This window comes from Jaculus jaculus, chromosome 16, assembly GCF_020740685.1.
Source record: "Jaculus jaculus isolate mJacJac1 chromosome 16, mJacJac1.mat.Y.cur, whole genome shotgun sequence".
Classification (NCBI taxonomy): Eukaryota; Metazoa; Chordata; class Mammalia; order Rodentia; family Dipodidae; genus Jaculus; species Jaculus jaculus.
The window spans coordinates 26,467,504-26,493,451 of record NC_059117.1 but is presented as its reverse complement, the minus strand read 5'-3'; the positions used below and the strand labels follow the sequence as shown (position 1 = coordinate 26,493,451).

The 25,948-nt window shown below is 39.0% G+C and overlaps 1 pseudogene; it reads right to left on the bottom strand.

The window, feature by feature from the left end:
• LOC101617675 overlaps window positions 1-25,108 on the bottom strand; it is a 185,444-nt pseudogene extending 160,336 nt beyond the window's left edge.
• Between the last annotated feature and the right edge of the window lie 840 nt (window positions 25,109-25,948).

Below are 25,948 nucleotides of genomic sequence, written 5' to 3'. Positions count from 1 at the left end.
TTTCCTACCTTATACTGAACTTAATATCAAAGACATATTTGCCATATGGTTTACCACTAACTCAACACAGTTTAGCTAAAACATACAGACATTAAAAAATATTAAACATTTTCTGAAAGATAACGTATTTTCCATTTATTTAAATAATTTGGATATAGTAGTAATATAATTAATTGTATAATATACATTGAGGTCTATTAATACGAACAATGAGAATGTCTATAGTGTTATAGCTCACTCTATTTTGCTGGATACTGATTCAATGTAATATATGTGTATTAATTCCTGCCACTTACATATAACATATTACCTATTATTGTTACTCTTGTGTCACAGGTGGGAAATTGACAGAGATGTTCATGTACAACTGAACAGAGAAATAAAGTAACCTTCCCAATGAAAGTATGTAATTTAAATATAAGCAGTCAGACTCCAAAGCTCATTTCCTCAAGGCTAATGTTCTATTTCCTTTTAAATATTTTAAGTGACATATGTTCATATAGAGATAGATAGTTTCATTCCTATATTCTTTATATTATTCCTAAGTCTTCTTGCTGACTTTGACTTTAAGGAATACATAGTTGTGTTCTTTTAAGATTTTTGGAGATAAGCCAATAATTAAGTAAATTGTTAATTTTAAAATGTTCTTTATGGGGGCTGGAGTGATGGCTTAGTAGTTAAAGTGCTTGCCTTTTATGCCTATAGACCCAGGTTCAACCTTTTAGCATCCACGTAAGCCAGATGCACAAGGTGTTGAATGTGTCAAGCTTGTTTGCAGAGGCCTTCGTGTGCCCATTCTTTGTCTCTGTGTCCTCTGTCTATCCCTCTTTTTATCAAATAAATAAATAAATAAATAAATAAATAAATAAATAAATCATTCTTTTTTCTCAATTTTTATTTTATTAACATTTTCCATGATTATTAAATGCCCTTTATGTTAACATTACTATGGATAAGATTTTTTCAGATATTTGCTATATATTTCATTGGTCTGTCTTCTTCCAATGGCAGTCTATTTGCTGGAAAAGTTCATATAATTTTTTTCCTACTTTTTTCAAGTATTTAGAATATATAATAGCCTTTTCTGCTTAGGACTGTAAAACAAAGTAGGCCACAGCTCTAAAATGCTTCTTGTATCTTCTGCCAGAAATCCTAACTTGATTCCTTGCTCTAAATTGTACATTTTTGGAAGCAAAGTAATCCAGGAAAGCGGAACATGCATGAACTTGACCTGAGAGCACTGAGCTAGAGTTAGATGCTGCCACTTACTATCTACTGCACTTGAGCAAATGACTCGCTTCACCCTTCTCATCTCCTAAGTCTAATTTCTACCTCCCCACGGTGCTATTCTGAGAGATAAGTTATATGTGTACAAACGCCAGCATTGTATTCCTTCATTGGAATTAGTAAATCTTAATGCTCAGTGGCTGGGGTAGGGTAGGAAGGGAGTGTCTGTGTTTCTTTTTCCTGCTTAAAAAAAATCTAGACTAGGGATGATTTTCCAAAGAAAACATATTTTCTTCCTGTTATCCTTCTTGCACTGTTTTCATATGCCTTTGTAGTCTACAGTATTTCCCATGGGATTAATTTAATGCTCGTTTAAATGGGTCTTCCATATCAATAACAAGAGTATTAAACACAGCCAGATGTAGCAGAAGCTACCCAACCATCCCGACACCAGTAGCAAACAGCTCCCTTGCTCTGTCTTCATTCTCTAATCCAGGAGAACTTCTGACAAAATTCTACTTGCAGGGACAAAAAAAATTAAAGGTCAGTCTGTGAATGCAGACTTGAAAGGCCAAGGAAAAAAATTTTCAAAGAAATGCTAAGATTGGCCTCGGAAGATTCTGATTTAGAACTGTCGCAGCTTATCACCATTCTACAGAGCCTTAGGGACACCATTTTTAATGTGAAATATTTTAGAATCACTGATGTCTCATCAGAGAGCAGTCTGAGCAGAGTGCTATGTCAGAAGCTAAGGACTTTAAAAAAAATCACTCTTATTAGTAACATAGTGTAGTTCATGTTCATACTGTATTTCTGCTCATTATTTATATTTAATAATAAGACCATTTCTAGGGCTGAAAAGATAGCTCAGCAGTAAAGGCACTTGCCCGCAAAGTCCAAGGAACCACATAACAGATGTACAAAATGGCACATTCATCTGGAGTTTGTTTGCAGTGGCTAGAGGCCCTAGGCTGCCCAGTCTCTCTTTCTATCTGCCTCTTTCTCTCTCTGTCTCTCTCTCATAAGTCTATTTCTCTTTCTTTTTTCATTTTTTATTTTTATTTTATTAAGTAGAAACTTTGTATGAGCAAATCATATGTTGGTACCATTTCCTTCCTCCCCACCTCCTTTCCACTGAGGGCCCTCCTCCTTGGGATTACTGGTGTTCACCATGGGGTTATGGGTTATGGGAGCAGCAGTCAGTCATTGTCGGGAGAGGACAATGCCTCTGAATAATTCCTCCCAACCTGTGCCTCTTACAGTCTTTACAAGCCCTCTTCCACAATGCTTCCTGAGCTTTGGTAGATGTGTTATAAGTCTACTTTACTGTTAAGCTCTCAGTAACTTCTGGGTTGCTACTTTGATGTTTTGAGTGTCCTCAGTGTCTATCACTATCACCCTGGTACAGGTTGTCAGGCTAACCTTGAGAGCAGCACTCTTGCTTAACTCACCAGTTCCTCTGGTTTCACCTGGACCCTGGCTGATGTGTGAGGGGTGGTTCATCTCACAATAGGGATTCAGCTTTCTTTTCTTATTGCATTGAAAGATTTTGGTTGTCCCAGTTTAGCTGGGTTCTATAGGAGAAAAACATATTCTCCAGTGGAGAGTGAGAGCATCATAGGTTAAAGGGGATATACAGTTAACTAAGACAGATTTTGATGGGCTTAGCTTTTCTTTTGGACAAAAACTAGTGGGAGCTTCTCACTGGAGACCATGATCCTCCTCCCCATAGGATTATGACTTGACTCTTAGTATCAGCTGTGAGTTCCTTCCACTACAAAAGCTTCTTAGCCAATCAGAGAGCCACTAGTTACCTGATTAAACCGGGTGCCACTATTGTGCAGCTGTATATATTATATGGCTGTATACGTTTGTATAGCAGGATCCCCTGCTTATTCACAACACTGGTGGCCATTTTCCCTTAGTGGCTCATGTAGCAATTTCCAGGACTATATGAGCTAGCCATCAGGGAGCTGGCTTCCTTCCAAATTCCATCAGGATCTCTTGATGCTCTGTGTTGGCAGCTTGTGGTATCTTCAACAATAGGGTTTTATCTTTTACCTCAGGAAAGTAATCAAGTGCATTGGCAGAAGCCTGTCTTGTTTGGGGACCTTGTAGTCTCTCTCTGACCAACAGCTCAGTGTGGGGTGTAAGTTGTTTCTGGCACTGGGAGTTATAAAACAGAGCCAAATGTTTTAGGATTAGGCTTCATTCCACCGCATCTTCTCAAGGGTCCTTCTGTTGAGACAATCCCCCTCCCATACTCCTTTTGAGGGTCATATCTTTTAATCAGATATCCAGCAGAAAGTTTCCTATGCTACTAATTCATTTTGCATTTACTTTGTGTGTACATCTCCCCCCCTACCATCCCATTACCCTTCACCCTAAACCCTTCCATTCCTAAGATTTGTCCCTTAAGTTTCCTGTCCAGTGTGCCTACAACTCAAGGTGTTCCAGTGATAAACCATATACAAGGGTTTTTACATGTGGTATTTGCCTTGATGGGCTTGCGTGTGTTCACTTTGTATGATTTGTTTTAAGTCTATCTATTTTCCTAAAAATTTTATTATATCATGTTTCCTCACTGCTGAGTAGAATTCTATTGTGTGTATATGCAATATATTCATTATCCATTCATCAGACAAAGGGCATCTGGGTTGACTCCAATTCTTAGATATTGTGAGAACCTACCTCGAAAAACCAAAAAAAAAAAAAAAAAAAAAAAAAAGAATGAGCAGAAGAACAATGGAGCCTGACACCCAACGTTCTGCTTTGGCCACCACAGGGGAAAGGCCCCTTACTGCAGTTAAGTTCATGAGGCACTCCAAGAGGTGCATACGCCACACCATACCCCCCTCCTTACTGACACACACACGCACATTACACACACACCAAACTACACACAAAAATAAAAGTTATACTTGCATTTTTCACATGAAAGTATGATGAAACAATGATTCCTTGTTATTGTAGAAAGGCTAGGAAAGAATTATTCATCACATCCCTCTTTTTAAATATTTAATTAGTTTATTTATTTGAGAAAGACAATGGGCATACCAGGGCCTCTAGCCACTGCAAACAATCTCCAAACATGTGTGCTACCTTGTGTATCTGACTTATGTGGGTCCTGGCAAGTTGAACCTGAGTCCTTAGGTTTTGCAGGCAAGTGCCTTAAGCACTAAGCCATCTCTCCAACCCTCATCTGCATTCCTCTTCATGACACTAGTGGAAGTTATAGGCCATCTATCAGCAGAAATGTTCCATGTTTTTCTAGTTATTGATATTTATTCTGTAGAATTTAACCTAATTTAACCTTTGATGGTGTTGTACTGAGTTAGCTATAACCTGATTTACAAAGAGGACATGTTGTTTAGTCTGATGTAAAAACAAAAGAAGGCTGTAGATCTTTATAAGGATGCTTCTTAAGTAAGTGCTTTTTGACTATCCTTGTTCCATTTAGAGGCAAAACAACAGAAGTCAAAATATGACTCTTGTAAAATATTTTGAAAGAAAGCTTTCACTGAATTTATAATGTTGAGCAAATGGATACATGTGTTGGAAGTAGGAGAGTTGTAAGAATGGGTGGTTGGGTGTAGTTAAATAGTGATACATATACTTGATACATTTCCTAGTTTGTTTGTTTTTTTTAATTTATTTTTATTAAGTAGTTATGCACTCAGTGAATACAGTCAAGTTGGTACCATTGTTAGGCTCATCCATGCCCTACCCTCTGCCCCTGGTCCCTCCTTGTTGAGGTATATGGGTCATGCATTGTGGAGTTAGCCCACAGTTATGGGTAGGAGAAATGTCTCTGTGCATCATGACCCAACGTTTGGTTCTGACATTCTTTCTGCCTCTTCTTCCGCAAAATTTCCCTGAGCCATGTTGGGTCCATTTTTGGTCTGCTTCAGTGATGAGCTGTTGGAGGCCTCTAGGTCTCTGGATATCTGATTTGGTAGGAGTTGACTGTTCTCTGTGTCGATCTCCTTCACCCTTGTGCTGGTACCTGGTTCACCAGGAAAACAGCACCCTGGATTGACCTGAACTCACAGCTATCCTTTTACCTCAGCTCACCAAGCACTGATATTAGCAGCCTGCACCAAACACCTGGCTTTATAAGGATACATTTTAATGATGATAGTACTGTGTTGGATATCCTTAGATTCCCAAAAATTTAATACTGATATTAGTGTTTTTATACCATAATATTAATATTCTTTACCCATTTATTTATGTGGCAGTTTTATGGATAAGAAGCATGCCCTACAACTACCATTAATACTGGACACCGTAGCAATTTCCACTTGCAGTGAAAAGTTACAATGACCTCAAGTATTATCACTAAAATAGTAATTATCAAGGACTTTAAAATGATAAACTTCATGGAACTATGAATAATGTGAGGATTTTATACAAACTTAAAATGATTTTTGTGAACTATTATGCAGAGCAGTTGAGCTTTTATAAATCTTGTCTATTGCGTCAATGAACCCCTTTCAGGTTTAATTGAATGTGGTTTGTGATTTTGTGACTGTTTGATTTGGAAAATATCAACTATATTCATAAACAAGGATATGAACCTAGACAAGAAATGAAATGATTTCATTGGTTCCTTTCCCGAAAGCATCTTGGCAGAGACTTTCATACCCCAAAGTTCCACATCTGCAATTGCAAAATAATTAACTTGCTGCCAAGCTATTGTACATATTCCAGGACAGCAGCCAAGACCTAATACTGGCATCATTAAGTGAAAAATATCTTAATGTTAGATACAGTATTTCCCTGCATCATTTTGCCAATCACTGATGTCAGTAGTATCCTGTTCTTTAGGAAACTTAATTAAATTCTTTCATTCAGATAATCAACATTTGTGCTCCCAACCCCGCTTTAAATAGAGGCATTCTTTGTCTAGCAGCTGTGAGAACTTTTTACCCCATCTTTGCAAAGAAACAAATAGGAAAAAAAAATAAAAAAGATCATTTATCACTTAGATAATGAAATCCTGTTTGAGATACTGTTCATTGGCATGGCATAGTTGTAAAAGTAAAGTTTAATCCTTGGATTTATTCAAGGCAAGTGGGTATCCCAGTCAATAGAACTTGTTTGGTTAAAGATGCCTCAACTTCACACATACATATCCTGACAGAAAAGTCAGATATTATAAATGATTTGGCTTTAAAGCTCCAAACCAAAATCATACATTCATATTCTTTTATACTTTGGTTGATGTAAAAGGAGGAGCTTTAATGATGGGCATACCTTCACATTAGTCATAAGTGAATGTGGACTTTATAGCATCTTAGTCAAAAGAGATGTGGAAATGTGTGTATGTGGCATACTACAAACATCAAAGTAAGGTTCGCTTTTTACTTTTAATTTTTTTTGTTAGTAAATCTTTACTGCTTAACAATATAGTAGCACACATTTATGAATGAATTATCTCTTCCTCACTCTTACTCTCCTTCCATCCCTCTCTCTTCCTCATTCTGACATGTTCTCATCTACACACACACACACACACACACACACACACACACACGTATTCTTTTGAGGTCATTAAATAATCTAAATATATAAATGTCTATACATAGGTTGTTATGGATATAATTTTTACCTACTCACATGAATATATATATATATATTTTTGTTTTTCAAGGTAGGGTCTCACTCTAGCCCAGGCTGACCTGGAATTCACTATGGAATCTCAGGGTGGCCTCGAACTCAAGGCAATCCTCCTACCTCTGCCTCCTGAGTGCTGGGATTAAAGGCGTGCACCAACACGCTTTCACTATGGAGTCTCAGGGTGGCCTCGAACTCAAGGCAATCCTCCTACCTCTGCCTCCTGAGTGCTGGGATTAAAGGCGTGCACCAACACGCCCGGCTATGAATACTCAATATGAATTGGACATTAGAAGACTTTGAATAAAATGGCCACTTTGAAATTTCAAAATAGTAATAAATATTAGACATTTTAAATGTGCAAATAAGGCTTATGGAGCTACTCAACTCTTGGTTGCTGGGATATACTTTAAACCCGTACATTTACTGTTATCATACTGCTGCCATATATCTTAGCTCCAAAAAACAAAAGCCAGTAAGCAAAAAAAAAAAAATCAACTTATAAAATTTATTCTCATCTCCTTAACTGACCACCAGACTATAAGCACCAAGTTAAAGTGATAAAAAGTATTTACTTTGCATGCCTTTCATATTTCAAACAATGCAGCTCTTTTAGATAGTCTACATTTTACTAATGCTGAAAGACTGACATGTGTAGTTAACTAGGCAATGTCTGAACAGTGATCTTAGAAAATTCATGCCCTTGCCACACTTTGTATTTGGATAGAATTCTTCATATTAGCATAGTCTAACTACAATGTCCAGTTTTTTTGTTTGTTTTGTTTTTTGCTTTACATAGACATACTGGTTTGTTTGTATGTTTTTTTAACTTTGACTTGATTGATAGAAGTTTCTTGTAAGAGCCAGACCCTTTTTTAATGCAGCTGTGTTTGACTTTCCCCTATTGACTGCACCAAGCCAAATAAAGGCCCGCTCCCTACTTCATTATCTTACAAAATATACTTTCAATGCTAAACATATTTAGCATTCTCTAAGAAAAAGAAAAGCTATGTTTCCAAATATAAAGACATGATAAATAATCAACTATGGCATGTGCATGTTGATTAAATCTGCCTGAAGCCGGGTGTGGTGGTGCACGCCTTTAATCCCAGCACTTGGGAGGCAGAGGTAGGAGGATTGCCATGTGTTCGAGGCCACCCAGATACTACATAGTGAATTCCACGTCAGGCTGGGCTAGAATGAGACCCTACCTCAAAAAAAAAAAAAAAAAGAAAAGAAAAAAATCTGCCTGATATTCAAGGCAGGTACATAGAGCGATGAGACTATAAATCTTTGACTTACTGAAGGCAAAATACCTCACTGTGGTTTGCTTAATCAGAGTTCAGCACACATATTTCTCTGGGTCAAATTTGAAGTAATGCAAAATGTCTTGTTTGGAGAGAACAAATCTACTTTGAATGAATAGAGGAATTTTTTTTTTTCTCAAGCTATGGAACCAAATAGTGCTTTCCTTTCTTAATGGGTGTCCTATCTTTACACTGAAAGTCTGCAGTACTAGGTTCTTTATCACATGTGCCATTGCTGAAAATAAAATATTTCCCTCCTATCTGAAGCTTTAATGAAGATTCCTGTCCACGTGTTTGTTTCTGAGATCATAGCCAAAGCCACATGCAGTGTGCATGAAGACAGCGTTTGTGGTCCTAATATTAGAATTCCTTTCCTAAGTATCTCAGTCACTGAACATATGTATTGTTACGTGCCTCAGAAATCTTAAGGAAGCTTTCCACTCACTGCAGCCCACACATAATGAATTTCAAAAGGCTTGAACAGATTGTGTGCATTGTAAATAGGGCATAATGCCATTTGTTATGAAGGGGCCAGGCATATGCAATCCATTAGATTCGAAGATCAGACAAGTCACTTTCTCACAGTAAAGACTTCAAAATGAGAGGGCCTCCCATCTGTAGAGAGGCATGATAAGGTTCTCTGTATCGGCTTTATAGTTTATCATATTGTCAACATCACATGTGTGAGTCAAAATTTCAATAGATTTCCCTTCAAGTCATAATAAACACCATTGTTTCCTCTGGTTCTCACCAAAAGGTGATCATTTTAGATAAATTAAATTGATCAAAGGAAAGCAAACTGCTGGTGTTGGATTAGAATTAGAAGCCACAATGACTTGAAATTTCTTCTCATTCATGTTTAATCATTAAACAGAGAGGAAACAATGGTTAAAGATATAAAAGAGAACAAGTCACCATGAAACATTTTTCTGGCTATTAGATCAAGGCATATTCATCCACTGGAAGAAAATCCTACTGGAAAATAAGAATTACAGCTTCAAGGTTGTCTTAGATGAGATACAATTATTACAGGTAACTAGAGAAGATACCAGATCTCATTTTTCATATTGGAAAAGAATCTATTTAGATTAATGATACAAAACTGGCTGGAACAAAGGAACCACAAACTTTCACACAGAGTACTGGGAATTGAACCCAGGTCATCAGGCTTTAACTGTTGGGCCACCTATCCAGCCTTCAATATTTCTAACACTGTAAATTTTGCATACGTAACAATCATGTCTGGATATTTAATCTCAAACCTGTTCCTTATTGTCTTGTTCAGTTCATGACAATTTCATCCCTTCTTTTCACCATGTAGAAAAACAAATAAACTGGAGTTCTCTTTATTTTCTTTCTTTTACTCCCTACTTCCTATTAAACAAAAAGTTCTTTCAATATTTTCACCAAGTTTTGAGTAATTTTCATCATCTCAGAACTATTACTTGAGCCAAGTGGCACTCTTTCTTTTCCATATAGTGCAATAGTCTTCTAACTGGACTACCTGATGTTGCTCTGACCCGCAGTGAGGGCAGTCTTCATATACAATCCAGTCATGGCACTCCCTTCCCCAACCTGTACAGTGACATTCCACCCAACCAGAGTGCAGGCCACTTCCTCGCCATGCCCCATCTCTCATGTGTCTTCTCTTCACATCTATTACTTGAATCTTTTTCCAGGAGCTGCAGCCATGTTGCCTCTTCCCAGTTCCTTCCAGTGACAAGGTTCTTACTGAGCAGAGGTGTTTTGAACTTCTAGGCCACGGTGGCTTTTCACCACAGAGAGTAACACATGTCTAAGCTTTTTACACAAATAAAGTTACAATACTTCCTCCTCCTTCTTTGCTCCACTTGCTTTCTATGTGCTTCTTTTGCTTTCAGTTCCTCAGCTCTTGGGTAGTTTACTTCCATACTTACTTAGTATCAGTTACTTCACATGAAAAGTATTTTATGAAGTCATAAACTTTAAGGTGTAGCACCAATAACCTTCCCTCACACACATACACACAGTGGTTCTTGAGGATCCTACTACACCCTCAAAACAAGAAAAATTTCTGATGAATGGATGATTAGCAAAATTTATGAGATGATATTTAAATTTAGATTTCTTTTAATCAAATAATTCCAGTTTCAAAAATTAACCTTAATACTGGAGAGATGACTTAATGGTTAAGGCACTTGCCTGCAAAGCCAAAGGATCCAGGTTCAATTACCCAGGATCCACATAAGCCAGATGCAACAGGTGGCACATGCATCTGGATTTCATTTGTTGTAGCAGCTGGAGGTCCTGGCATGCTCATTCTCCCCCTCCCCTCTTTTAAATAAAAAATTTTTAAATATTTTTTTTAAATAAGAGGACAGACAGATGTTTATCTAGAAATACAGTCATCCTAAGGTTACATATAAAAAGCAAACTCACTGAAAAAAAAAAAAATTAGAGGTGGAATTCAAGATGACCTCCTCCTAACCACATTTCAGTTCCCAGGGTAATATCAGGCAAGATGTGTGGGGCTCCCATTTGACTAGATCTCAGCAGACTGCCGGTGAGTAGGCACAGAGGGGCACCATGATCCTGTCTCCTGCAGCATTCCTCTGTCTTGCATCCTCAGTGGGATTGCTTAAAGACTACCTCTACTCCCCCTGATCTCAGACCCTCAATACCCTGTGCTACCTAGAGGCACCCTTGTGTGTGCCCTTTAGCCAGTGCCCCTGTCTCCCCCACAATAGCCAACTCCCTGATCCAGCCTAGGAGATGGAACCCAGTGACCCCCACCATCTCACCAATACTCTGCCCCACTCCCAGTGACTACTTAGGGCATCATATCAGCCCCAGAAGTGGAACACAAGTAAATAAGGTAATCACCTGCTGGGGGAACCAGTGAACACTCCATAACCTGCCCGTCTGGGTTAAGTTTCAGTAGGAGAGCAAGGGCAAGTGCTATGGCCCTGAATCCACAGAAAGGCACAGCTGAGACAAGGGCAAAGTGATCCCAGACCTCCAAGCCCACCTTGGATATTAAGCACCAGCCCAAAATAGCTGGAACACTCATACCCTTCACAATCTCTGCATCCCAAAATACAAAGCCATCATTAGCCTATTCTAGTCAAACATAAAACAGAACAATCACTGAAGACACTACAAAGGAAAACTCTGGCTTCCTCCCTAATTAAATAAGATTCTCATACTGTGATGGGTAGACCACAACACAAATCAACAAATGGAGGGAGCGCCAACAAGGTTGCCTGGTCTCACAATGGAACACTCCAGTGAAAACATAGAGGAGACAACAGGAATTAGAGTCCATAATGAAGACACAAGATATGTGTCCCTGACCAAAAAATAGCAGAACTGGCAGCAAATCATCAAAAAACCAACAATCCATAAACAAAACCCACACAGGTATCCTCACTAGGGTTAGCCTAAGAAACAAAAAACAGAGAGACCTCAAAAGAGAGTTAAATAAATTGAAAGTGAGGCAAAAAAAAAAAAAAATAGTGAATCTCAGTAACCAGTTGGTTAAACTTAATGAAGACATAAGTAAATAAAAGGATGAATTCCAATGAACATTAAGAAATGAACACATGATTACAAATTGCAACTCAACAAAGCAATGAATACTATACAGAAAAAGGCAACAGAAAAGAAAAACCAAATTGAACTAATGAAAACCTCTCCAGAAACCCTCAAGAACAGAGTTAACCATGTGGAGGACAGAACTTCAAAGCTGGAAGACAAACTAGAATAAGCAGTTCAGGAGTCCAAAAACTTCAGTAAGTCAAAAAATCTTATGAACAGAACATGAGGAAACTGTGGGATACACTAAAATGTCATAACATTCAGATCATGGGTGTACCAAAAGGGAAGGAAATTCACATCAAAGGCATGGAGAATTTATTCAACAAAATTGTGGAAGAAAACTTTCCCACCCTCTCATAAGACAGTCCCATCAAGACACAAGAAGCTAACAGAATTCCAAACAGACTGGACCAAAGAAGAAACTCTCCAAGGCATATCATTGTTAAAATTCTAAGCAATGAAACAAAGAAAGATTGGTAAAAGCTCAAAGAGAGAAATACCACATTACATATAAAGGCAATTCCATCAGAATTACCTCAGATTTCTCAGTGGAAACTCTGAAATCCAGAAGGGCCTAGAATGTAACACTTCAAAGACTAAAAAACTATGGCTCCTAACCCAAACTACTGTATCCAGCAAAAGTATCCCTCATAAAATACAGTGAAATAAAAACTTTCCATGCCAAAAGCCAACTCTATGATTATATGAACCCAAAGACAAACAGACAGAGGATACTTTAGAAAATTCTCTATACCAGTCAACCAACAAATCTCAAGAGTCTACAAGATCACAATAACCAAAACTTGAACAAGCTCACAAAAGCACAAAGTCCAAGAAAACACCAAATCCCATAAAGCACCCCAACATGGCAGAGATAAAATCAAACCTCAATGTTATAACCTTAAATATTAATGGTCTTAACTCACCCACCAAAAGACACAAGTTAACTGGGGGTAGCACCTGAAAAGAAGGTCCCTGGAGAGGGTGGAATGAAGCCTAATCATTTTTTTTTTTTTTTTTTTTTTTTTTTGGCTCTGGCCTGTTACTCCTAGTATCAAAAAGTGATTGCTACCCAAAATGAGCCATTGATTGGAGAGCCCTATGAGGTCCCCCAAACAAGACAGGCTTCTTGATAACCTGCATCAGGTAAAAGGTAAGACCCTATTGTTGAAGACACCATATGCTGCTGGCACAGAACATGGGGAGACCTGGCAAGAATCCAGAAGAGAGCCAGACACCAGACAGACAGCCTGTCTAGTGCTATAAAGTGCTATATGAGCTACTGGGGGAAAGTGGCCAACCATGGTCTGAGCCACCAGAGGTCTAAGCCAGTCAGGAAAAAAAAAAAAATGTGCTAAGTATTCTTTTGTACGAAACAAGAAAAGTCTGCTCTCTTCAACAAAACCTCAGTTTTTCAATAGCAAGATGTTTAAGACAATAGGTTTACTAATTTGTAGTATAATTAATACCGGTCTCAGCATCTACTGAGAAAGACTTCATAAAGTTGACGCAGAACTTTAAGAGTATACAGAGACTTATCATATCTGTCACAGTCTATTTTTTGCTTGTGGGTACATGTGTGTGTGAGGTGTGTGTGTGGTGTGTGGATTGTGTGGTGTAATGCGATAGGGCGTGTGGAATGGGGTATGTGCTGTGATGACTGGTGTGGTATGGTGTGATGTGTGTGGTGCAGTGTGCCGTGTGTGGTATGGTGTGTGTGTGGTGTGGTATGTACAGTCGGATGGAGTATGTGTGGTGTGGTATGGTGTGTGGTGTGTGTATAGTGTGATGTGTGGTTATGGTGTATGTTGTGATGTGTGTATGGTGTGGTATGTGTAGTGGAATGTGATATGTGTGGTATGTGTGGTGTGGTATCGTGTGGTGTGATGTGGTGTGTGTGATGTGGTATGGTGTGGTGTATATGGTATATATGGTATGGTGTATATGGTGTGTATGGTGTGGTGTGGTATGTATAGAGGGATGTGGTATGTGTGGTGAAGTATTGTATGGTGCGTGTGGTGTGATGTATGTGGTGTGTGTGTTGTGATGTGTGTTGTGTGTGATGTGGTGTATATATGGTGTGGTACATGTTTGGTGTGGTGTGTGTATGGTGTGGTTTGTATGGTGTGACGTACATGGTGGGTGTGGTGTGGTACGTGTATGGTGTGGTGTATGTGGTATGTGTGGTGTTGTGTGGCACCCCACATACTTGCTTGCAATGTGGAGGGTGCTTATCTATGGTAGCTGAAGCAGGATATGAAAGAGACAAACTTTACCACACAGGTTAGAGGATGATCTTCTCACCCAGCAAGAAGCATTGATGACTCCTCCTGAGTCAGAATTTATGGATTACTTCATGTTTGTGGTCTGACAAATTGGTCAAGCTGCAGGAAGAGTGGGGGGGAATTAAGGCATACACGCCCGGATTTGGGACACCTTGAGGCACCTTATTGCACCTTGAAGAGAAAAGAATGAAAAGGAGGGCAAGAAAGGAATCAAGCAAGTGTGTTTATTTATTTCTAGTAATTACTTTCCCAATAGTGGGAAAAGTAGACCGTGAAGGGGACACTGGTTTCATTTTGGGGTAACAAACATTACCTTGTGCAATTTCCCACACAAGGTGTTTCTCATTACCTGCCAACATTTAAGGCATTTGTCTTGGAACTCAATGTGTCCTGCTGTCATGCAGAGATCTGTCTATACTCTCCACACTCTCAAACTGGCAAAAGAAAATAAACAAGGTCCCGAACGAACTCCATGCTCCTGCAAATTCTCTAAGTCGTAAAACAAACAGATTGGAACCTACAGCCCGAGTGAGGAAGGCCCACAAAGGAGAAAAACTTCAAAAGCAGCTCCCCGTATCCTCCTTTTCAACCTGATAGGAGCAAATTGATGAGAATACGCTCCCATTATCCAAAGCTTTCAGCCCTCTGGGGCTGGATAGAACCTTTGTGTGCTAGAAGAGGCTATAGCCCCCACACAGAGAGGGGACAAAGGTCATCCTGGTGAATCTCATCAAAGAGCTTCACAAAAGCCACAGTGGGGGAAAAACAAGTCAACATAAAATAAACGAGGTAATCTGTTGTGCAAGTGTTACTGACTCCTTTCTATCATTTCAGATCTTCTACCATTTCAGATAGCTATGCATGTATATTTTTGCATACATATGCATATATAAATGAAATGTTGGAGAGAAAACTACCACTAAGACAGATTCTAAGATAATTGTGCTGTGTGATGTTACAAAGTTTAGTGAGAAACAACCTAAAAATGGAATTGTTATGAAAGATAAAATGGAATTTTGGTGAAAGATAAATGATCCAACTTAGGGATGCTTTGTTAATCAGTGTTTTCAAAGGAAGTAATGTTTGAGACATAATCATATATCTTAATTTAATTTTATTTTTTTATCTTCTAATTTTGTTTTCAAATACTTTGTCACCTTAACACAATGAGAATATCTAAATTTTAGCTAAATTAGATATTTGTCAAATTCCCAAGGTAAATGTTAGCAGGGTGAGCATTGATAAAGTTTTTAAATTTTTTTGTTTATTCTTATTTATTTGAGAGCGACAGAGAGAGAAAGAGGCAGAGAAAGACAGAGACAGAGAGAATGGGCACGCCAGGGCTTCCAGCCACTGCAAACGAACTCCAGACGCGTGAGCCTCCTTGTGCATCTGGTTAACGTGGGTCCTGGGGACTCGAGCCTCGAACCAGGGTCCTTATTCATAGGCAAGCGCTTAACCCCTAAGCCATCTCTCCAGTCCAAGTTTTTAAAGCTATTATATAAGACTTGACTGTGCCAACGGGTAAATTTATTGTATCAGATGTGAATGATGCCATTTTTATCCTTCTTGGAGGGCACAAAAAAAAAAAAATCGTCATCATGGCAAGCAATCCCATTCAGTTGGAAACTGTCCGTTCTGTGGCTGTGGTTTGAATGCTCATCCGTATTCTGGAGGAAGGATGGAGTTCAGGTTTCTTGAAGCTGGACAACAATAACTTCAGTTAGCCACCCTTCTCAGTAATGCCTATTTCTGGCTCTGCGGTAAGGCTGCACTATAATTAGATTTCTCAAGGGTTCCAAGAATTGCGATGTAAAGAAAAGGAAGAAAGAAGACATCTGTCCTGGTGGCTGAAAACTAGTTGTTTCTCACATATATTCATCATTGTTAGCAGATACATTTCAAGGCTAGGATGCAATAAGCAGGTGATCCTCGTGTGTGGAAGCCGTAGCTGTACCACTAGATGTGGCTGTAGCGTCCAAACGCTGCAGCTGAAAAGGGCTGCTTTGTGCTGGCCATGAACTGCAAAATATCTCCCCACTCTACGACCACTTTCTCTCCTACACCTGGGCATCTATTACCTGCTGGACTATTGTGTTACTACGGGCAATACACACAGTTCTTTGTACAGGACCATCCACAAAATAGGCAGTCCATTATTCAGCTATCACACCCACAAAAAAAAAAAAAAACGTATTTTCAGAATTAAATGTGTTCCTTCCCCAAATGTTTGGTTTTATCAGTTTGAGAAAGGACAGTCGTGTTGTGAGGTGCTTGTATTCTTTAAATATCAACAGCCCTGTTTCAATCTATACAATTGAGGTATGTAGGTTTATTCTTTTTAGTAGTTTTAAATTCTCAAAATCAAGAAACAAGTTTGTAGAACTCTGGAGAGGAAAAGACACAAAACCTGTAACTTCATTCACATATTCAGGTGAAAAAAACAGGAAATGACCAAATATGGACCCATGTAGCACCAGTCTCCAGGGTTCTGGAACGTGAGTAGTCTAGTCTGCCTTGCTCAGGGCAAGAGTCTTAACTACATTTTGTTATTGTTGTTTGTTTGTGTGTTTGTTTGTTTGTTTGGTTGGTTGGTTGGTTGGTTTGGTTTTTCGAGGTAGGGTCTCACTGTAGCCCAGGCTGACCTGGAATTCGCTATGTAGTCTCAGGGTGGCCTCAAACTCACAGCGATCCTCCTACCTCTGCTTCCTGAATGCTGGGATTAAAGGTGTGCACCACCACACCCGGCTTCAAATATCTCTTTTAACTTTTAAAATTTACAAGGAAATGTCCTAAAGACAAAGTATAGTTTAAGGCAAAATTATTGAAGACCCTTGGAACTAGTTTTAAAAAAAACATAGTTAGGAAGCCGGGCATGGTGGCACACACCTTTAACCCCAGCACTGGGGAGGCAGAGGTAGGAGGATCATTGTGAGTTCGAGGCCACCCTGAGACTACATAGCAAATTCCAGGTCTGCCTGGGCTAGAGTGAGACCCTACCTCGAAAAACCAAAACCAAACAAACAAAAAGAGAGAGAGAGAGAGAGATTTGAATTAAGTCCCTGTCCTGATAATTCCTATGTATCTACAACATATTCACCTAGGGCCATATGGTCACAGTAAAAGCTCAGAAAGCATTACCTATTAAGCACTTGTTAGGCAATACTTTGTTCACTTGGTGAAGAGAGGAAAACCAGCATGGGTCAACAGAAGTCTGACAACTGCAGGGACTTCCTTACTAGCAATATCAATAAATTGTACCAGTTTCCCTCTAATCAGATTTTTTTTTTAATTTTTAAAGTTTGGCAAACAATTTAGGAAAATGATATGGTAAGCCCTACTACAGACAATGAACTGGTTAGGTTTATAGTTATAATAGATACTGTCTGGATGTGAAATTGCACCTTTATTCGACATGTTCTCTGCCCTTTCCTCTGGGTTGGATGGCACAGTGCAGTTAACATAAAGTCTCCTGGGCTACGTTTAATTTCACTCCACACAGTAAATGAAGATCAGTGCTCTTCCCACAATATATACCAGAAGTCAAAACCTGCCTTCCAGCTCTCCTACACAGTTCTCATTCATTCTTCTCTATACTGGATCTGACATATTTTCATTTGAATTAAAACCCAAGACATTTAACTTGAGATTTCTCAGTAGATCTAACCTTTTCTCAATGAAATTTTCTTAAGATCAGAAATGCTGAAGACAGATAAATTCTCCCAGCCTTGAGTATACTATTTTCTTTTTCCATTACCAATAGATAGGTACTATCCATCTGACTACCAAATGCAGCTAAAATTTGGTCTTGGTCTCATGAAAGGAGCCTGCGTAGGTAATTATTTCCTTCCTTGTTTAAGAGTAATAAAAGCAAAAAGTATTTGTAATACATAGACTGGTTCATCATTGTGTCATTCTGTGTACTATAGTTCTATAAAGAAAGAAACCTCTGGGCTGGAGAGATGGCTTAGTGGTTCAGGCATTTGCCTGCAAAGCCAAAGGACCCAGATTTGATTCCCCAGGACCCATGTTAGCCAGATGCCCAAGGGGCCACACGCATCGGGAGTTCATTTACAGTGGCTGAAGGCCCTGGCATGCCCATTCTCTCCCTCTCTCCCTCTCGCTCTCCCTCCCTCTTTCTTTGTATCAAATAAATAAAATATACTTTAAGAAAGAAACATCTAATTAGCTGGACACCACTAAGTGTGTCACAGAATATCATATCAGATAAATTCAGCCAATTAAGTGATCCAAGAGCAGTGTGACATTCACCTGATCACCACACAACTCTCACTGGAATTGAGAAGCTGAACTTAACAACTACATGGTATGCTGGTTACAAACAGCTCAAACTGTATGTCAGAAAGCCTATGTCTCTTATCCAGCTGTATGCTGAGTAGCTATGTGGTATTAACAATTTTATTTCTATCATGTTAAGCCTGTTTCCTTTCTGAAAAAATGGAAAAAACTTTGTCTACCTTGAAGTACAGATATGAAGCCATATGGAAAAAGTCTAGCATGCTTGCACATGTTAGGCAATTTAAAATAGGAAGGGTTGTATAGCTAAGAAAGTAGATATGTTATCATTATTTTATATGTGAGTATTTATTGACATGAGTTGAAAAGAAGTAGAAACATGAGTAAGAAATTCAAGAACTTAATATGATTATTGAGCTCATTGAGTTTGAGAACTCAGTTTTTCTTTTCAAGGGTTCTGAGTTTATCCAGATAGACTACAGTGACAAAACCCATGCATAATTAATAATGCATTCTATAAGAGCAAAAGTTTTTTTTGGAGCCCTGTACAAGTAATAGTCATTAAAGCATCCAGAATTCAAAGAAACTATCTAAACGTTTTAGACACTACTAAGCAAGAATAAATGCAAAACCATGTAATGTGATGTTGAGAGTTTTAATGACTTGAGGGAAAGGTATGGAAGGCAGAAGTAATTTTAGGCTTCATATAACTTTCAATAGATGATTTGAGTATGATTATTTAGAGCCCTATTGAGTAACTCAATGAAAAGGAATATTCATAAAAGGTAGGAAGTTATACTTGGGATACTATAACTTTTTTTCAATGGTACAAACTAGTTTCACCAAAGGCAACATTATTTCTTAGATCAAAGAAAGTATTATCTAATAATTTCCCCTATTTGTACTTTGAGATGTCTGTTTAAGGATGAGCCTGAAAAATGTAAATCTACTGCTCAATCCTACTAGTTTATGGAAAGTTCTTTATGAGGACTCTGACCTGGATGCAATGGTAAGCATCAGGTCATTAGATTCTTCTTGATATTCACACAGCAATTCACATGATGCTGCTCTCAAAGCCACTGAGAGCAAAACAGCGTTCTGCAAGCCCATCTGTAATAATGCAGTATTTTAGAAATCAAACCTCTTGCTTAAGGGGTTCATTAGATAATACTTTTACACTAGATCTTTATCTAGAATGGCCCTCTAGGTCTTCCCTCAACACCAAAACTTGTTCATCTTCTTATAGAAATCCATTGCTATAAAAAGTGAAAGCAGTCCTCAGATAGACTGTGCTGCCACAGAATGTTCAAACATGGTTAAATTGTGTTAGCCAAGATTCCCTGGGTCCTGCAGGCCTTGCCAAGATATGGAACTTCCTATATCCTATGACAATGAATTGTTACCAGATGAGTCTCATATTTACCCTATCCCCAAACTGAAGCCATCTACATCAATCTACATGTGTTCCCTGGGCCCTGTCAATACATATTTGATGAGTACTGGAATCTCCTTTGACTGCAGCCTGTATCTTATTGGAAAAGAATTTTCATGTGTGCTGTCTATGAATGATGGACGGTAGGGTGATGAATATTTGAATATTGTAGAAAGCAGGCACCACTGAGGCCACTAGCTTCAGAAAAGTCATTATGGACTTTTCCTGTGGAAATGGGGAAAGAATGACTTTTTCCAGTCAGGAGGTTATAAGAGACTGTGGAAATGTCCAAGATGTCCCAACTCACCCACAAAAAGGGTCACAGTACAAATGTCAGAATTTGAATCATCCTCCATTCTGACTCAATCTCTGACAGAAGCTACATGGAGACTTGGTGTATAACCAAGGTTTACACCTGATCCTTGGCGAGTGGGTCAGTCCTGTGGCTGTTGGAAATAAGCATCTTTTTTACAGCAGCCATACAGAGTATCTGACCTTGGGGTGCAAGTTTTACATTTGCAATTAACAGCTCTCAACATGCCACCTTCCTTTCAAACTGAGCTGTACCATTTAAAGAGCTATTCTGTCATATTACGTGATACTCTCTTGCTCTGTGAAATGACTATTGTCTCCACTGTGACCCAGTGCTACAGAGACAATAGATTATTAATGCCTCCCCTCTACCCGCACCTCTTCCAATTTAATCATCATAAGGTTTTGAGAAAATTGTGCTATCACTGCATGCCAGAAACATCACACCATTATCACCCACAAGGGGCTCTTATTCCTTTTTATAAAAGTGAGAGATGTCCCTCTAAACGTCTCCCTAAAATATATACTTTTTACAATCACACTGGTTTACTAGAAAATAGAGCTTGAGGCAAGAATTAAGAGCTAGTAATGACTATGAAAGCAAACTTCTAAAAAAAATAATTTCAAAACCCAAGCACAGATGAATAGGAATAAACCAGTTTCTGCTCGAAGATACCTCAGCTGATGCACCTTCCAAGCCACGTGAATAAGCTATAGAAAGGAATAACAGTGAAAATGTGCGTGGAACATTTCATGGACTGGAGAATGTGAAACACATTTTATCTACCCACCTTCCTCTCATCTCCTGTCTGTTCCTGGTGAACCTTTGCCTCAGCTGCATCTCACTCCTCTAGCTTTGAGGTAAACCATCTGTCTCTTTTGGCATCCCTGTCATGTAATGCAAGCACAGAAATGAGGAAAGATGTCCCATACTCAGTATGCCAATGATCTCAGAGACCAAAAAAATAAATAAATAAATAAAAATAAATAAGTAAGGAGTTGTCACCAATGGTACAGACAGGGAAGAGAGAAATATTTCACCTGAGGTTCCAGGGAACAGTTGAACCCAGAAAATCTGAAGGATAAGTCATGGAGAAGAAAGAAAAATGTTTGAAAATGCAGACTATGCCTTGACTCTGAATGAAACTATTCAATATCTAACTATTTAACCAGGCACAGCACCACCCCCTCCAAACAATCCACTTATTAAAGATAGAGAAGAGAAGGAAGCTATTCCTCCACACAAGAAGGGAATAGAAAACAGCAGAAACTGGAAAAGGCTGCTACTGAAGCAGGGCTCCTATTGCATCCCAGTTGTGGTGGTTTAAATGTGTGGCCTCATAGACTGGCACTTGAATCCTGAGTTTCAGTGAGCAGAGCCCTACTGGGAAAGAGGTATGTCACTAGAGGTGGATCTTGTAGTCCATGCCTAGGGTGTGTGGAGAGCAGTTTTGAGCTCTGGCTGTTTGTGGCTGTTTTGTGTTTGCAGGCTATTTGTCTCTGCTATTGAGCTCTGGAAGTAAGCCAGCTTCTTCCACCATTGATTGTGTTCCCCTGAAATTTGTAAGCCAGAAATAAAACCCTATCCTCCCATAAACTGCTTGTTGGTCAGGTGTTTGTCCACTGCAGCACCAGTGCTCCTTACACTTTATATGTTCACAGAGGAAGGAACTTACTCAATGCAGATGCCACATCAATGGTCTTTGGCTACTGTTACAAGTTCTGGATTTCCAGCAAGTGTTCGGGTGAGGCCAGTGTAACTGCTCTGCAGATCACATTTGTGGGACTACAGAATACCACATGACTAGTAAACTTGATACCTAACGTGACAAGAAATCCTAAGAGCCTTAATTCTTTTCAAAAAAAAAATCATGCCCCTTTGCAGCATAACAGGCTGAGATAGCATCACAAAATTTACAAAATCTAATTTGCTGCAAGGGTACAGATAAGAGACACAGGTAGATAGGTTGTTATCAAAAGAGAAAAAAATGTCCATGCTATTAGAATTGTAAGAGAAAAAGAATCTAAAGAAAATTGTAAAATAGTGAAGGGAATGAGCTGATCTTGGCACAAAAACCAAAGGCTCAAACCAAATGGAATTGCCAAAGCTGATAAAGTAAAAGACTGAGATGGTGATAGAAGAAATGTGGCCTCAGTATTTGTGCATAATGAGTAAGTAAAATCACTTACAGAAATATAGCCATCATGGCAGAGAAGTGACTATATTTATATACTCAACGTGAATCTCTTTCCATAGTTTGTTTCACTAGAATTTCCTGAAAGCCAAGAGACCTTCACAAAAAAGCAAAACATGACCAGAATTTTCAGTCTAAGTCCAGGAAAATGTGAGGGAAGCAGGAGTGAGGAGGGGTTTATGATCAACACCAAACCTTATTCTCTGAAACACTTGCCTAGTGTCTGAAAAGAGGAGTAGGAAATGCAAGCATTTTACTCCCTATTGCTCATTGCAGAAAAATGGAATGTTATTTTCTAAGTTAAATTTGAGATATTGTGTCCTCAGAGACTTTTAAACATTTAAAGAGGAAAGAAAAAAAAATGAGGAAAAGCTATAAACTCAGTGGATCACTTACTTTCTTATTCCTGGGATAAAACCCCTGACCAGAAGCAGCATATGGAAGGAAAGGGGTTTAATTCAGCTTGCTGTTTACAGGGAAAGTTTTGTCATGGCCAAGCTAGTTATGGCAGCCCAGAGCTGAAAACACATATCACATCCCACTGAAGTCAGGAATCAGAGGAAGAAACCTGGACTTGGATCTCCTCAAAGCTAGTGACACACATCCACCAGCAAGGCTCCACTTCCTAAAGGTTCTGTAACCTTCCCAAACACCACCACTGTGTGAGGATGGAGTATATAAACAAATAAGTCTGTGGGGGCATTTTACATTCAAACCACTACACTTGGGTTTACAACCCATGCCCCCAAAATATATCTGTTCTATAAGTTATTATGTTATCCCCACAACACCCAAAACACCTGGAATAAGTCTACAAAATGGCAATGATAGGCTAGGAACACATAAATAATCTCCTAATAAAAATCCATCATACTGTGTGAACATGCTTCTCTTGTTTTTTTCAGATAAGAATTTCTACAAAAGAAAATCTAGAAGAATTCCTAGGAGTAGATTGTCAAAAAAACATCTTGATTTTTCATGGGTTAAATAACTACAACATTAAAAATATCAAGGCAGGGATGGAGAGATGGCTTAGTGGTTAAGGCCCTTGCCTGACAAGCCTAAGTGCCCATGTAAGCCAGATGCACAAGATGGTATATGCATCCAGAGTTTGTTTGCAGTGGCTAGTGACCCTGATACACTCATTCTCTCTCTCTCTCTCTCTCTCTCTCTCTCTCTCCCTCCCTCCCTCCCTCTCCCTCTTTTTCTCTCAAATAAATAAAGAAAATATTTTTTAAAAAATTCCAAGCATGTAAAATTTATATGTCTAAACTAGAAATGTCATTTGAGTTTCCAAATATACTTAATAAAAGAACTTTTCAATGATGACCTACAGGAACCCCAAACTTAACACATGTAATATACTCATCAGCTTAACTGAAATGCAAAACTTGCTTCCACCCCTGTCTTGTTTCATGTCTTACTGCCTTTCATTAATGTCAGTATGGTATATATGGCAAGGATTAACAAATAGAATATTTTTTACAGTAGAAAAATAATCAACACAGTTTTGTGTGGTTTTAAAGGAGAAACAAAGTTGGAAATTCCCTAGCTAGATGAATTTCAAAAAGGAGAGAATTTGAGTATAAGTAAAACCAAAATGCAATAGGGACATTGCAATGATACCACAAAGATAAAAGGTATCTTAGTATCTACTAAGAACAATTATAGGCCAGAAGATTGGACAATAGAGAAAAATAAAGGAAAATTTTCTAGAAATCTACAACTTACTAAGACTTCATCATAAAGAAATAGGAAATGTGAACAGACTATTAATAAATAAAGATATCGAATCACTAACCAAGTCCTTTTTAAAAAGAAAAGCCTAGGGTCAGCTGGTATCACGGAAAATGGTTACAGGACACTGTCAGCATTAATGCCAATCATGCTGGGGAAATAGTTCAGCAGGTAAAGTACTTACTGCACTCATATGAGGCCCTGAGTTTGGATCCCCAGAATCCACATAAAAATGGTGGCCTTGGTGGCATGCACTGCATGGTTCTGACATAAAAACACAAGGAAGTTAATCTGAATAAAGAGCCCAGAAACAGACTTCATCACTTCTTCATTGGGAGTAGGGGAGAGGCAGTCATATTATGATAAATATGAAAGTATGAAGGATAATAAGTCCTATTTGATTATTTCACTTGCTATAGACAGGAGTTTAATATTTCCATGAGAGGAAGGAGCAGGTGTGTAGTGTGGATGCATCATAGCACTTTTCAGCTAGTAAGACGGTGAGTCCTGAATTAGTAATGGTCTAGGGGACTTTCACCATGTAAGTATCTGTGAAGAGAAGAGCGGCACCAATGTCGTAACCACCATGGATTATAGAAATGGGTGTGGTCCAACAGCAGCTGGCTCAGAATCGATTCATCGTTAACTTAGCTTGGAAAATTCAGGTTTGTACAATTCAATGTCAGGTTACCTAGTTAACAGCTTTCACTCCCCCCCCCCCCAAAAAAAAAACAGTGAAAAAAAAAACTTGCTTGTTTTGCTGAAGTTACAAACAGCAAAATATACCACACAGCAAGAAACAAAACAGAAATGCTGTGGCATGCAATGACATAAAGGGAACCCAAGCTCCAGGTTGCAGAGCCATGAAAATGTCAGCCTGGGGTTAGGCATAACTTTGTTTGCAGAGCTGCCCTCTCAGACTCTGCCAGGATATGCAGACCCCAGCAAGCACATTCTCGCCCTGGTTTTGTGCAGCACCTTGCACTCACCATTGTCTATCAGGCTATGGGGCAGTTGAAAGGGACGACAGGAAGGGCTAACCCCACCGCTCCTGCAAAGTGACTTTGCGATGACCGCAGGACCGGCAAACATCTCTAAAACGTCTTCTTCTTTCCCTGTGGTGGACCCCTGCCCTCTGGGCACAGCCACGGCCATTGCCATCTTAATCAGAGCAGCTGTGACTACCCGAAGGAGACCCTTACAAAACCAGGTCCACTGACCTTCCCTTGTAGAAGGAGGAATGTTGTGATTTAAATGTAAAACATTTTCCGTAAAATGTTATGTATGAACACTTTGTCCCTGCCTTGTCTTAACACTACGATGAAAAATATCCACTTGGACCAAGGAAACTAAAATGAACCTTTTCCTTCCTTAATTCCTTCTGCTCAGGTATTCTGTATTAGCAACGAGACTGTAACTAATACGAGGTAGGGTAGGTCATTAGACCCTCACCTGAGATTCCAAACAGCCTTTCTCCTGCATACCCCTCTTGCTTTTAGCTGTATGTAATTCTTCCCAAGATGTGTGTGGTCTTGGGAGGTGGAGGGTTAACTGAAGTTGTTTGTTGTGGCATTTTTTTTTTCTCAGAGGACAGGAACAAATGTCTATTCACCAGGAAAGGGCACCAATGGAACAAATTCATCCAAATCTCACTTGGTAAGCCAGTGGTTATATTGGACTTACAGGATCATGGGTGACCCCAAACAGCTGCACCACTGAAAAATCCCACAACATCCCCCCTTAGTCAGTAAGGGGAATGGCAGAGGGCACCTCGTAAATACTGGCCCTGATGACAGCTGCCAGGGAAGCTAATTCATGGCTAAAAGGAAGGCAATTTAGATGCAAAGTGCAAGCACTAAACACTACAGCAGTCTACTTCAAAAAAAGAGAGAGAGAGAGAAAGAACTAAATCACCATCTTTATGTTAGCTCCGCCAGAGGGAATAAGGTTAGCACATCTGATACAGAGCTAGCCAAAGGAATGAGGAATACCAGTTTGCTT